The following is a 15500-nucleotide window of genomic DNA, read 5'->3' as shown; positions in this document are numbered from 1 at the left end:
AAATTATTTATAATATAAGAATTTAATTTTGTTCCATTTAAAGTAACAATTTATTTGAGGAAAGATGCTTATGGATTTGGGAATATGGAACATGATATTAAACAACACAAGATTTATTTTTGTGCCAAAGGCACAAAAAATTAAAATTCAGCAGTGTTCCTTTGCATTGGTTGTAATTAAAGGTGAATATCTAGCAATGTATAGCAAATATAGTAAAATTAGAAACTAGTACAGATGGGAAATAGATTTCACTTGAACCATTAAGTGGGTATTGTGAAGTGAAAAAAAACTTGTAGAAATGAACACATGTCCACATTCTTTTTTCTGTAATTCTAAATTTCAATGTATGAGAAGTGAATATTTTTTTCATAACCCTCTTGGTAAGCAAAACTGACCTAAACTTAGTAAGGCAACTTACAATCCTTACATATTGCACCTGGTGTGTTTATTCACATGTTCTTCTGAACAAATGTCAATGTGCTTCTGCCCATTCCAGGAATGTTACTTATGTATTGTGTACCTTTCTAACTTTAAGAAATTTTGAAATCTAAACCATATCTTGTCTCAAGTGTTTTAGGAAAGAGTGGTAGATCTATACGTGAATAGGTAAGTCATCTAAAGCAGGAATTGTATTACCTTGAATCAAAAGATTATTCTGAGATATTAAAAATACAACTATGCTTATTTATCTTGCATTTATATATTTAATTGAGTACATCTTTTTAAAGCAGCCAATTATTTCAACACTGTTGTCATTTATGGCATTAGAACATTTTCTGTTTGTTTTGGGGGGTGAGAGGGGACTATTTTGAGAACCTGAGTTATATTGATTTAATTGTTTTTATTGGTGACAAATTTTGGTCCTGAGAAAGTAGATATAAATTGGGGAAACAGCTAAAAGATGACATTTCAATAAAATCTTAAAGTTATCAATTTGAATGGATGTTTTGGAGTTTAAAAAAAGTTAAATAAATTACATAAGACTAATTTTAGCATAACTTACTGTTTAAAACACTTTAAGAGTTATAGCAAAGCAAAAGGGTTTCCAAAAATTTAATCACTGAGTATTGAACTTCTGTTTTTCAATGAATCATGTCAAAGTCAGTCATTTTGTTGCAAATATTTACTTATGTATATTTAAAACTTCATTTTTCTAACTTTAGAGTAACAAAGTACATTTGCTAATATTGTGTAAGGAGATGCAACTCATTTTTTTTTATTACTTTTTATTTTGAAAATTACTATTTGCTTACCATCCTACTCTATGTCAATCTCAATTAATACTTTACCTTTAATGCATGCATTATATAATTTACATTATATAATATGTGTAAATATGTGTGTGCACTAACCTATGTCAATTTGTTTGTTCAACAATTACCAGTCTTATTTGATGAACATCTGCAGGAGGGAGCTGTGTGATTCCTCACCCACAACCTACAACCAATTATGGTAGAATAAAAGTAAGTTTTATACCAAGTTTTTAAAAAGTTACAAATATTTATTGACAAAGGGACACAAAAATAGCTTTGAAATCTGTTCTTGAAAGTTCAGGGAAGCCTGACTCTCTGTTCTCTGCCATTTCGACAAGGATGTTGTATGAAAAGTTCACTTTTACAAGATACAATATTTTGACAGCACAATGAGTCAGTCTCCTAGGTGACTCAGGCAACATAGTCCCACATAAAATTGGGAGACACAAGAGTAAAGGGAGCAGTAGACTGCAGTCTATTGGACTTCTTAAGTTGATGGAATGTCATATTATGTCTCTACAGAAGTGATATACATTAGCTCTAGAACAATAGCTCTTGAATATCACTACTTTTGAATTAAATTTCACAGATCAAATCTTTAGTTTCTATAATTTTAAGTGCTCATATAATCCTTCTGAAACATGGACACTCAGTTTTGATATTTCAAATGCTTATGTCCTTATCTTAAATCTATAAAAGTGATTTTTATTAATATATTCTTTATTTTTATGTTTTACAGTTGTTCCAGTTATTTCCCCCTTTGCCCCCTCCACCCAGCCTGCCCCTCACACCAATAGTCATTCCCCACCCTGTTTTCCATGTTCATAGGTCATTCATATGAGTTCCTTGACTACTCCTTTCACCTTCTTTCAAACAGCCCCCCCTCCACCCAAGTAATTTTTAAGCAATGGATATATTAACCTCTTAGGAAGCATTTGGAAATGTATAACAGAGTTTTTGAATTACAAAATGACTTGGAAGACATTTTGTTTGTGGAGGACAAATTATGTTTTAGTATTAGACTTACAAAAAGAGAGAGAGTAGAATATGTAAAATTATGTTTTTCTTTAGTTTTCTGTTTATATATTTGACTCCACTACATTCTTTCTAGTCACTCTTGGTGGCACTTCAATTATACATATTGGACACTCTCTAATTACATTAGGCAGATTTCCTTCTGTTTTGCATCTCCTTGACTTTATTTTAGGTAATTTATTCTAATTTATGTTCCTGTATATTATATTTTCTCTTGAACAGTGTTTAACCTGATATTTAAATTTTGTATGTTTATTTATTTTTCTCTTTCTGACTGATTTATATATAAACAATCATTTTTTTAAATTGTCCACCTTTGTGATTTTTCCTTTACTTCTTAAACACTCCATAAATAGCTGTTTTATTTTCTTATTCTGACAGTTCTAATATCTTTAGTCTTTGCTGTCTGAATGAGATTTTTTTTTACTATGACATCTTTTTGTGTAATCATGATCCTTGTGTTTTCCTTTTTATTACTTTTTATTCTTAACAGTATTTGTTTTTAATTTTGTGACTCAAGTTTTAAATGGAAAATTTGGATTATCTGGATAATATTTCTGTAGATAGGATTTGCTTTTACTTTTTTTTTAAGGTATGGGTGAGGGAGTTAGGTGCGTCCATGGGGTGGCATTGATCAACAACCATGTCAGCTCCCTTACATAGTCTGAGTTTTGTTGTAAGACCTTCCTTACTTCATTGTTGCCAAGAAAGATCACTGCCAATAATATCTCTTCTCAGGCTATTTTCAATGTGTGAATATTCCCTAATTATTTTTATTGGAGGAAAACCCTTGCAATGTTTATTGACATTATTCAGAAACAATCAATTTTATAAAAAGTATATCCTATGTGTGATATAATTGCTCTACACTGCTAGAAACTCTTAAAAAGTACAGCTAGCCATGATGCTAGTAGAAATTAGATGTTAAAGTTCTTCTTTTCCATAATACCTTATTCTGCAGTTTCTCCTTTCTTAGTACCCAAATGACTCAAATAGTTTTTTTCTAAAATCTTAAGAATTCTTTTGTATTAATAAGCATTATTATGCTACCTCATACACTATGGTTTGAAAAAAAGCATACATACTAAGTTATGTGAAATAGAGAAAAATAGTAAAGAAAGGAGATCTTTGAATATATTTTTACTGGATTTTTTAATGAAGAAAACATTAATCATAAAGGAAATGTCTGAAGTATAGGTCCAGACATTATAAAGAAACACTATGCAAATTCCAACAGATCATCTTTCTCAGAACTCTCAGCCTTTAAACTGTTTATATATTTAATCTTCAAGCTGACATTATATTTCTTATATATTGATTTAGTTACTAATTTGTTTTTTGCAGCTTGTTTTCCCCTTGAAAATACTTTTGGGGTAATACTTATATACTACAATTCACTGTTTCATGTTGAGTATGGACAATTTATTTTTCCAATCCTATACCCCACAACATATTATTATATATTTCTTATACAATTATTTAATTAACATATACTGCATAAAAGACTTTGTATTTATATTTCTACTACTACATCAGTATGTGTCTCTTCTAATATTGTTTTCATACAAATAAAGCTTTGACTAAAGTAAACAAAAGCAGAAAAATGATATAGATTTTCTTAAAATTCAATTTATCATCAACAGAAATGACAATGGAAAATGAAAAGGAGAGCTCTGGCCAGGTTACTCAGTTGGTTGTAGTGTCATCCTATACATCATTAGGTTGCTGGTTCAATCCCTGGTCACGACACATACCTAGGTTGCAAGTTCGATTCCCATTCAGGGTGCTTATGGGAGGCAACTGATCAATGTTTTTCTCTCACATTTATCTCCCTCTCTCTCTCTCTCCCCCTCTCCCCTGACTTCTTTCCTCTCTAAAATAAATAAACATATCCTCAAATGAGGGTTGAAAATAAAATAAAATATAAAGAAGTTAAAATGTTTGTTCCAAAACCTGATGGTAAATATAAATTAACAAAGTTGATCAGAATATTTATATTTATATTTATATAATTAAAAGATTCTTCATTCACCTTTATTAGTGAATAGTATATATCATGGTAGAATAATAGCAACCAATAGTGTATACTGTATTTTTAATTAAGGATATACCTTCATTTTAAGACCAACCCATAATAAATTATTATATCTAATATGTCCATTATAAATGATATTTTGACTTATACATTATATCCTGAAGTAATGCAGAAAATCTTTTCATTTCAAATGTTATGAACTAATAGCAAAATAACAGGTTAACGTTATGATAGAATTAGCTTAAAATGTTTTCATATTTTATCTTATGTAATACACATAGCAACCTATAATTAGTGTTAATATTTTATTACCATACTTATAATTTAATTAGTAACATATTTTTCCATAAAACAAATAGAGGCCCCCAAATATAGACATCTAAGAATGTCAGTAAAACAAATGCACTATAACCTACTGAATACTTCATGTTGCATCTAAAATTGCAATTATTTCTTCTTCCCTTTAGTGTTTACCAGTGGATTTTTTGGGGGATAATAATATAATGAATGAATTATAACCATAATTCCTACCTCACATTACTAACCTTCCCACACATCAACGAGTAATTATTTTATCATGTATTTCTTGGCTCAAGATATCACTCTCCTATATGAAGAGTAACATGCATTATCTTAATCTAATAAATATTCCAACATTCTCCATCCTTTCCTTCTGGGAGAGTATTTATTGTTATGAATGTGATGACATAAAACAAAATGTTTGGCCCTGGCTGGGTGACTAACTTGGTTAGAGCGTTGTTCCATACAGCAAAATATTGTGGGCTTGATTCCCAGTCAAAGCACATACAAAGGCTGAGGGTTTGATCCCCTGAAGGTGCTCATTTGGAAAGCAATCAATCAATGTTTTTCTCTCATATCAATATACCCCCCATTTTTTTCTCTCTAAAATCAATAAACATATCTCTGAGTCGGGATTAAAAAGAATAGAAAAATACTGGGAAAACTTACCCACTCACCATTTAGAGACTGAAGAATAAGTGAGGAATTTAGAATAGGGCCTTTTCTTTCAGTGACCAATTCTTTAAATGATCAATCTGATAAGGATTCTGAAATTTAGGTTTAAGGTCCATGGGCTTTAACTGTAGCAGCTAGAATTAGGTTATATTTTTATCCAACAAATTTACTCAGTCTCAATTATTAACTGAATACATATATAATACATATTGATATATTACATTTACATATACATATATAATTAAGAAGGGGAAACTTCTGTGCTCTTTGATATTTGATTTTTTTTTAGTTTTGATAATTTGTGTTTTTCAAAGAATGATTCTATTTATTTCAGTTATAAATTCACAAAATTTGGGGTCTAAAATTATTCATTATCCATTTATCATTTTAATACCTGATATGAATAGTGATTGTCCTTCTTCCATTTATAAAATTGTTAATTTTTGTAGTTTATCTTCTTTTCTTAGTTATGCTAGCTAGAGGTTTATTAATTCTTTGAATCTTTTCAAAGAATCCACTTTGGGTTTTGTTGATACTCTGTATTTATTTTTTCTGTTTTTCAATTTTATTGATTTCTGCTCTAATTTTAGTTACTTATTCTATTCTTCCAGCTTTAGGCTTAAAATGTTATTTTTTATAGTTTCATAAGGTTGAAGAATAAATCCCTGATTTTCAGTATTCTCTAATATATAAATTTAATGCTGTAATGGAGAACAGACCTTTGTTATGGAAAATTATTTGTACATATGTATTTCTCAATAATTACCTTTCCTGTCCCTGTGCCAGAGCCATTAGGGGATCTTTCTTAACTCTCTTATGAGAAACCATAAAATTCCTAGAAGAAAACAGGCAGTAAAATCTTGGACATTGTTCATAGCAATATTTTATCTGTGATATCTTCACAGGCAAGGAAAAGAATTAATAAACAAACAAGCAAATAGGATTACTACATCAAACTAAAAAGTTTTTTCACAGCAAAAGAAATCATCAACAAAATAAAAAGACAACCCACAGAATGGGAGAACATACTCACCAATACATCTAATAAAGTGTTAATATCCATAATTTATAAAGAACTTATAAAACAACACCAACAAAACAAATTCCAATTAAAAATGGACAAAGGTCCTGAAAGATACTTCTCCAAAGAAGACATACAGATGGCCATTAGACATACAAAAAGATTCTCAATGTCACTAATCATCAGAGAAATGAAAATTAAATCTACAATGAGATACCATCTCACATCTGTCAGAATGGTTATCATCAATAAATCAATAAACAGCAAGTGTTGGTGAGGATGTGGAGAAAGGGGAACACTTTGACACTGTTAGTGGGAATGCAGATTGGTGCAGCCACTATGAAAAGAAGTATGAAGATACCTCAAAAAATTAAAAATGGTAAAGAATTCTGGACTTCTGGCCAAGATGGAGGCATAACTACATGTGCTGCTTCTCCTTACAACTAAGAAAAAATTTACAACCACTTCAAAACTAAAAAAGAAACCAGAAAATTCAAAAACTCAAAAATACAGGGAAGTTTAGCAATAAATAAAGAAAAAATAATCAACCAGAAAGGTAGGAGGGGTGGAGTCTAGATGGAGATAAAGAAGAGTGGAGCAGCAGCTGCAGGGGCGGTGCTTGGCAGCAGCACCACTAGAAGCAGAGTGGCTCATGGGAGAGTGGCGAGAGGGTGCAGCTAACAGTAGCCCTGATGAAAAAACACAGTCATACTGTTTAAACCTGAGAAACAATCCCAACCCCAAACTAGTCCACACAGCTTGCAGTTCCAGAGTCTGGAAAAATAGAGCTGTGTTGCTTCTATGTATGAAAATAAGTGGAGGCTGGGGCAGAGGAAGAAGTTATAAGTCTCAAAAAGGAGGCAGCTTGCTTAGTACAGGAAGGGGAAGAAGTGCCTGGAAAAGTGAAGCAACTGGCACTTTTCCCTCTCAGACCCCTCCCCTACATAAAGCACCAAAACTTGGTGTACTGGTTGCTAGTGTAGGGGCATCAGCTATTCTCTGTAAAAAGTTGCAAGGGTCTGCTAAAAGGTATTGTCAGGGAACTGGAAGGAGGGAATGTTAAAACCGCTCAGTGATTTACAAGCTAAAAAACCCCGGCTTAGCCCCTATCTCCTTCCATTTGCTTGTGACTTGTTTATAACTCTTGTAAAGTTATGTCTTACAGAATGTCTAGCTTTTTTGCAAGAATAATTGGTTTACCAAGAATTCGACTATAACTAAGAGGCTGCAGCTGCAGACTAAAGATAATCTTATGACCTTGTGAATTTCTGTTCCTGTTACTGCCAAGACATTCCTGCAACCCTGCCCAGCCCCTGCTTCCCAGGGCTGCTTCCCACCAAAGGAGAAACAAAGAAGCACAGCCCCCTATATAAATCCAGCCCTAAACCTCATTTTGGGTTGGCGCCATTTTGGGGACTTGATCTCAGCCTGGCTGCTGGCAATAAATATTTTTGCTTACTTTATACACTGCTTCTGAGTGTTCAATCTTGCCTATGCAGCCGCAACACCAGTATTAACAAATACCTAAGGCTCTACCCCTCGTAATGTAAGAGGTGCAACAAACCTTGCCCAAATCAAAGAGGCAAACAGAGAAAGATGAGGAGACAAAGAAGTACGACCCAGAAGTGGGGGCAGATCAAGGTCTCAGTGACACAACTAAGCAATGAGCAAATAGCACGCCTAATGGATAAGGAGGTAGAGATCTTAACAGATGCACAGTTTAAGGCATTGATGATAAAGATGCTCACAGATATAACAGCAAAGATTAAACAGGATGGAGAAAGAATGAAGGCTATCCTGGATGAAATGAAGTGAAATCCATACAAAATAAGTGGTGAAGGAAAGAAAACCAGGGTTCAAATCAACAAATTGGAACATAAGGAAGAAACAAACAGTCACCAATACAGAAGGAGGAAGTGAGAATTTTAAAAAATGAAGAGAGGCTTAGAAGCCTGTGGGACAGCTATAAAGGTGCCAACATCTGAATCATAGGGTTGCCAGAAGGTGAAGAGGGAGAGCAACAAATTAAAAAACTATGTGAAAAAATAATGAAGGAAAACGTCTCTAATCTGGGGAAAGAAATGGACATACAGGTCCAGGAAGCACAGAGAGTCCAAAACAAGATGGATGCAAAGAGGACCACACCAAGACATATTATAAAATGCCAAAGGTAAAAGATAAAGAGAGAATCTTAAAAGCAGCAAGAGAGAAGAGGAGAATTACCTGCAAAGAGGTACCTATAAGACTGTTAGCTGATTTCTAAAAAAAGAAACTTTGCAGGCAAGAAAGGACTGGCAGGAAATATTTAAAATGATGAAAAGCAAGGCCCTACAATCAAGATTACTCTATTCATCAAAGCTATCATTCAGAATGGAAGGGCAGATGAAGTGCTTCCCAGACAAGGTAAAGCTGAAGGAGTTCATCATCACCAAGCCATTACTATACGAAATGTTAAAGGGACTTAAGAAAAAGATCAAAACTATGAACATTAAAAAGAAAACAGTATCACAACTATCAACAACAGAAGCTAGGGAATGGAAACAAAAGTAACTTAAGCAGACATCCAGAGTGAGAACAGAATCATAGGTATGGGGAGCATATGAGGGGAGGTCAGCTGGGAGGGAGAAGGTGGAGAGGGAGGGAAATGTTGTAGGAATTAAGAAGCATAGCAGCAGGGTGGGGAATGGACAGGGGCATGTTGAGAAGAGCCTTATGCACAACCCATACACATGGACTAAAGGTGGGGAACTGCTGGAGGGAGGGGGGTTGCTAGATGGAGAGGAGCAAAGACAAAAGAAATTGGGACAACTGTAACAGCATAATCAATAAAACATACAAAAAATTAAAAATGGATCTGCCTTTGATCCAGCACTTCTTCTGGGAATATACCTAAATGAACCCAAAACACTAATTAGAAAGAACATAAGCAGCCCTATGTTCATAGCAACATTAGTTACAATTTCCAATATATGGAAGCAGTCAAAGTGTCCAACAGTAGATGAGTGGATAAAACAGCTACAATACATTTACACAATGGACAACAACTCAGCCACAAGAAAAGAAAAATTTACCATTTGTGACATCATGGATGGACCTGGAGAACATTATGATAAGTGAAATAAGTCAATCAGAAAAAAGACAAATACCATGTGATTTCACTCTTATGTGGAATCTAATGAACAAACTGAACTAATAAGCAAAATAGATTGAGAGCAGAATAACAGCTATGGATGGTGAGGTGGTAGAAGAATTGAGAAAAAAGGGAAAAGGACTCATGGACATGGATAGCACAGCACTATTTGGAGAGGAAAGAGTATAAGGGGGCTAAATGGTAATGGAATGATTAAAATAGCTACAGATTTACAATATGAATAACAACTTCAACAATAAAAAAAGAATTGAAAACAAAACAAAACAAACTGATGGAATTCCTGGTGGTAAAATTCATGAAATTGTGGGAGGTAACTATGATAGCTGCCGCTCCTAGTTTCTCTCCCTCATACTCTTTCACACAGCCTCTAGCAATTTTTCCAAATTACCACATAAGTGTTCATTACAGTTATGGACTATGGTTCTAAATTAACCTGTTTCCAGATTTCCCAATGGCAATTTTCTGTGAGATCTCAGTTCTCTGACTGGTGGAAGAGAAGTTACTGATTTTTAATTTGTTCAACCTTCTCTTGTTGGTAGAATGGGAGTGACAACTTCAAAGCTCTTTACATGTTGAAGTTCCTCCTACTCAATTTTAATCTGTTTGTAAATTATTTAATACTGTGTTTGTGAGAACTCAATGTGTGACCTTTCAATATAGAGATTGGAAAGAAATGCCTTCTCCTGTATGTAGATGATGCTACTTAATTATTATCAATTATAAGTGGTCTTAATGGATTAAAGGTCTTATAATTAATTACAATCAGATATAAGTAAGTAGCTACATCTCAAGGTTTATTTTTCAGATATTTGTTTGTACATTGGAAAAAATCTGAAATCTTTTCCTTAAATAAAATGTATTTTTTTTCTCTCTGAAAAGTATATTTTCATAAGTATTTTAATTCTAAAATCAAATTTATACAAACATTTAGTAATAAATCAACGATAGAAGGTTTTTCCCTGTTGTCTCTCTACCTTCTATTCTAGTTTTAGTTATGACTTCAGAGAAGTTTTACTGTTTTTTGCTACTCTGATGGTTTTCATGAAGACTATTCACCTTGTCCAGGCATAATTTTTGTATAGACTCTGCCATATTTTGACTTCTTAGCAACACAAGAGAATGTCAAATGTTCCCTCAGTTTGATCAACTGATAAACATAGCTCTACATTTAGAGGCAATGTTCACTTTATCTTGAAAATTCCAACTATTGCTAATATACAAAAACTCAAGAGAAATAAAATTTGTAAGTGATTTATAAAAGATTATCAGTTTACTTTTTCTAAATTATCTTATATTGATCTCTTACTTAACCCAAATGATCATGAAGACAACATGTGAACAATGTTAGGTAGGTATCCATTAAAACTTATTTCACTGCATTATATTTTGGTGAGATGCTACCAACTACATTAAGGGCTATTATGAGAAACAGTAGCACAGATCACATGGCTGTGAGGCCTAAAATGATGCTTTTAAGAATGATCATTCTTTTTATATCTTCATGAGGGCCACCTGAGAATTTATTTGTATTAGAAAATTCTATGCTTCTCATAAATTTGATTTGCTTTTACCTTATTTTTTCAGAGCCTATTGTAACTGATTTGCTTTTTGCTTGGCTATGAAAGTTGAAGTCAAATTTATACATTTCAAATCTAGCAAATATGTGACTCATAGTTTACAATTGATTACAAGGCTCAGCAATGCCACCACCTATTCTGCCTATATTTGCAGGTTGTTTAATTTGTTACTGTAAAAGGACATATCAATTGGTATTATTTCAAATTAGAATCCAAAAAGAAGATTTTAAAATATAATTGTAGTACTCTATGAAGTGTGGTAACTACTAAAATCTAAAATAGAAATATATAATCAATATAGCAGTGGAAGCAATAAACCCACTTATTTTAAGGAAAGTCTAAGGAGGATTTAAAGAGGAGAATTTTGACAGATGAATAGATTTCCTTAGGCTGAAGAGGGAGGTAGGACATTTCTATAAAAAACACATTTCTGCCAAGGGCACAATGAATGATAATGGGAAGCACAAGTAAGAAAGTATTTTTTAATAAGGCAGAAACAGCTGCATAAATGGGAAAATAAGTCCTAGTGCAGCATGAACTGAAAAGGGATCCACCTGGTTCTGAAGAATAACATGTAGCATAGCTACCTCTCTCAGCTCACTGCTTGGTTGAGCAAAAGCTGAATAATAGGAGATTGAATCAGCTTAGCTTTATATATTGAAATAGCTATGTGGGATCCTAAATTCCACTGTCTGAAATACAACAATTAGTCATATCTAAATAGAATTGTTGAGGTTTCTCGTCTCTAGTGGTAGAAATGTGAAATCACTCAAATGAATTAAAGTTGGATTGAGTACTAGTTTTTGATCTATCGTTTAAGTCCTTCTTTATTTTTTTTCTTCAATGACGACCACTGTGAAACAGATTAAAGTAAAAAAAAAAAATTAAAAAGATGAGATAATCACTCCTTTAATTAGCTCCTCTTGTTTTCTTGTTTCTATGGGTATTAATAAAAGTTTGCCCATTGTTAGACAAGACAAAACCTCAAACACTCAATTTCAGAGAGCTTTTTTATATAAAAGTAACAAATTCATGCCTATTGGGTAATTTTCCTTTGTAAGATGAAAATATAGTCAAAGACAAGGTTAGCCTATTGTGCAGATACAGAGATATAGTGCAATTTGAAGAAATGGTCATCATGTCTCAGCCAGTATATAAATTGATGAAAACATTAAATTATACAATTTTCATGATGACCCTGAGGGTGAGAAAATAGTTATTGTGATTTATGGGTAAGGAAATTGACACAGAGAGGCTAAGCTATTTGCTTAGTGTCACACAGCTGATGAACAGTAGAGTAGTGGATTGAATCTGGCCTCCCTCTTAAGCTTCCTCATTTTTCAAATAAGTCACCTGAAGTCCAGAATGTTGAATCTCACTCCCCTAATGAGTGAGAAAGACAAGACCGATGCTTTGATAAGATGTCTTGCTGCCCTGGAAGAGTTGAAAATGGATTTGAATTCAGAAGCAGTAACTGTAATTTCTCTATTACTGTTACTCTCTGGAAAACAGAAACTGAGTTATATATCTTAAGCTGAAAAAAAAATTTTGTCAGAGTGAGAAATGATTTGCAAATAATTGGCAGGCCATTTTCAAATTGATCTTAAGAAGTTAATTTATGTTAAAGAAAACCTATTAAAAGTAATTGAAAGAAAATATGCCTAGGCAAAAGCTGATTAGTGTTCTTTTTCTAATTTAGCTTAGTTGCATTTCTGTCTAGAATATCTGATTGTCCACCAGTTATCTTTTATGTGATTGGTTTTGTATTATTTTTTCTCCTCAGTTTTTCTTTTCATGCTTCTGAACTATCTATATATTGAGAGGCAAAAAAAAATGATGATATTTAAAAGAGGATAATAGGGGGAGCAATGGGGGAAAAATTGGGACAACTGTAATAGAAAAACAATAAATAAATAAATTAATTAATTAATTAATTAATTAAATAAAAGAGGATAAATTCTTAAACCTCTCCTATCAAGCTTTTAATTTAATATCATAGCAATATAATATTCTGAACTAACCAAAGAAATCATTTTTTCCCTCCAGTTCCAAATGATCTATCTGAAAATGTCCAAATGTTCTTTACATGAAAAATATTTTCCTAAAATGCATATTTCACTTTGCACATATACTTTATCTCTGAAAAAAATTAATGAGCAATATTTACAATACACAAAGATGTAAATAAACATAAAAAAGATAAACTGAACCCTTGGATCCACAAACAATTTTGGAAATACAACATTATCAATATATTTGTAACCAGTTCTGGGCATTTCTTTCCTATCACATATATTTTTGTTCTTCCTTCCTTTCTTCCTTTCTTCCTTTCTTCCTTTCTTCCTTTCTTCCTTTCTTCCTTTCTTTTCTTCTTTCTTTCTCTTTCTTTCTTTCTTTCTTTCTTTCTTTCTTTCTTTCTTTCTTTCTTTCTTTCTTTCTTTCTTTCTTTCTTTCTTTCTTCTTTCTTTCTTTCCAGAAATAGCTTCTACCCTGAATTTGATAGCTATTATCCCATGCATTAATACTCAGATGATCCTTGAATAGCATGGTAATTAGGGTCATCAACTCTGTAGAGATGAAATTTCAAGTATAACTTTTTTTTCAATAAACATGTAATTTATTTAAAATCAGTTTTTTACATGATACAGATTGACTTTGCAGTTTTTAATAAACTAAAATAGAAATTTCTAAATACAGTAGTGTCTGCCTGTACAACAAATATCTTAAGGTAAAATAAGGTATTTTTTTGATAGAACTACATCTGCATGAAATAATCAGATGAAAAATATGAAAAGGTATCTATATATCTTCTGGATTAAAAAAAAAAACAAAAATTATCAATGGCTCCAGATTGTAAATTGCTAAAGGAAGAAGAGGAAAAAGCTGTGAGTTCTGTTGTAAGAGCTCTTCTTGTAAAATCTAATTTCATATTATATAATTTTGTTGTTAGAGAAGTACTCAAAATAACAGAAGATGAGAGGCTCCATCAGCTACATTTTCACAAAATTGCTACATGTGTTGACATTGACATGTGACAAGGTATTCATATCTAGGTAAAGGACAATTATATCATTGTAGCCAATTTTTGCCACTTTGGGAGGAATGGAAATTCTTCATACTTTCAAATAAATCTTGTTATCATCTAGCACTAAAAACTAACAGCTATGGTACCATAATACAATTTTTTGTGAGGTACCTAGAATATTACTACTAATGAAAACACAAAAATGTGAGGTAAACCTACTGTTTCCCAAAACCTTTTGCAGCCAGAAATTTTAAACAATTAAGGCACTTGAAAACATTAGGTGTATGTACAAAAGTGCAAATAAAACAAACTTGAGCTGTACCAGCAAGTAACTAAGATACAAGTAAATCTTCATTTTAACGATGACCACGTCCAGCATGAAGTAGCTAGAGGAGCGCGAGACCATCGCCCATTGTCCTTTATAAGATTATAAAGGGTCTTAATTCTTGGGGGGGGGGGGCTTTGTTATTTTGTATTGTTATAAAAATTAATTATTTATTTTTTTAAAGAATAATATAGGAAAGGGAGAACTTGTATGCATGACCCATGGGCATGGACTGGGGTGTGTGTGTGGAATTGCTGAGGGAAGGGGTGTGCTGAGGGGGAAAAATTGGAACTATTGTAACAATATAATCATAAAATATACTTTAAAAAAAAGAACCTTTAATATAATTATCTAAAAGTAAGGAATTTTGTCTTATGAAATGGACCTATGCAACTTATCATTCCTATCATAAAATTTTGAAAACCAAGGGCTAACCTCAGCCATTATAGGCTAAAGAAACTAAAACAAAACAACTTTAATGACCTAGAAAAGCAAAAGCTCATTTTAAACTAATTTAAACCTCTGAACTAATCCAATGTGTCAAAGGCAGGGAAGGAAAAGTATCCCTCTAAAACCAAAAAACGTAGTGATTTCTAAGAAAAATAAATAAAAGTATGCATGCACGCATACCATACTATGAGATATGAAAGTAAGAAGAAAGGAGGGGAGAGGAGAAAGAAAAAAAGAAAGCATAATCTGTTTATCCAGGGCACCCATTAAAAACCTACAGTAATCTGATCAACTAAAAATCCTTATTTTCTGAACTACACTAGTCACATATGCTGTCTCAAAATTTAAAATTATCATCTCATTTAAATAAGTAAATGATTCTAAGACAACTGTTTCCTTCTTGCCTCATGAAAGAAATTACTTTTCAAGACAACATGGTGAAAAATCCTTGAGATAAAGTGTTAAGATACTTTTTGAAGTACAAAGGAAAATATAATTAAATCAGTTTTAAACTCTATTATATTTTTAACAGCTATAATATGTTGGGTGGTGCAATATATGAAGGCTTTCAACTCTGTGTAACATCCTTTAGTTTGAGTTACTCAGGTATGAAGTAAGGTAGTTAAGTTTTCATTAAGTACTAACAGTATGAT

This window comes from Furipterus horrens, unplaced genomic scaffold (genome assembly GCF_987537825.1).
Source record: "Furipterus horrens unplaced genomic scaffold, mFurHor1.1.pri manual_scaffold_1, whole genome shotgun sequence".
NCBI classification, from domain to species: domain Eukaryota; kingdom Metazoa; phylum Chordata; class Mammalia; order Chiroptera; family Furipteridae; genus Furipterus; species Furipterus horrens.
The sequence above is the reverse complement of the archived record's forward strand: the minus strand, read 5'-3'. Positions refer to the sequence as shown.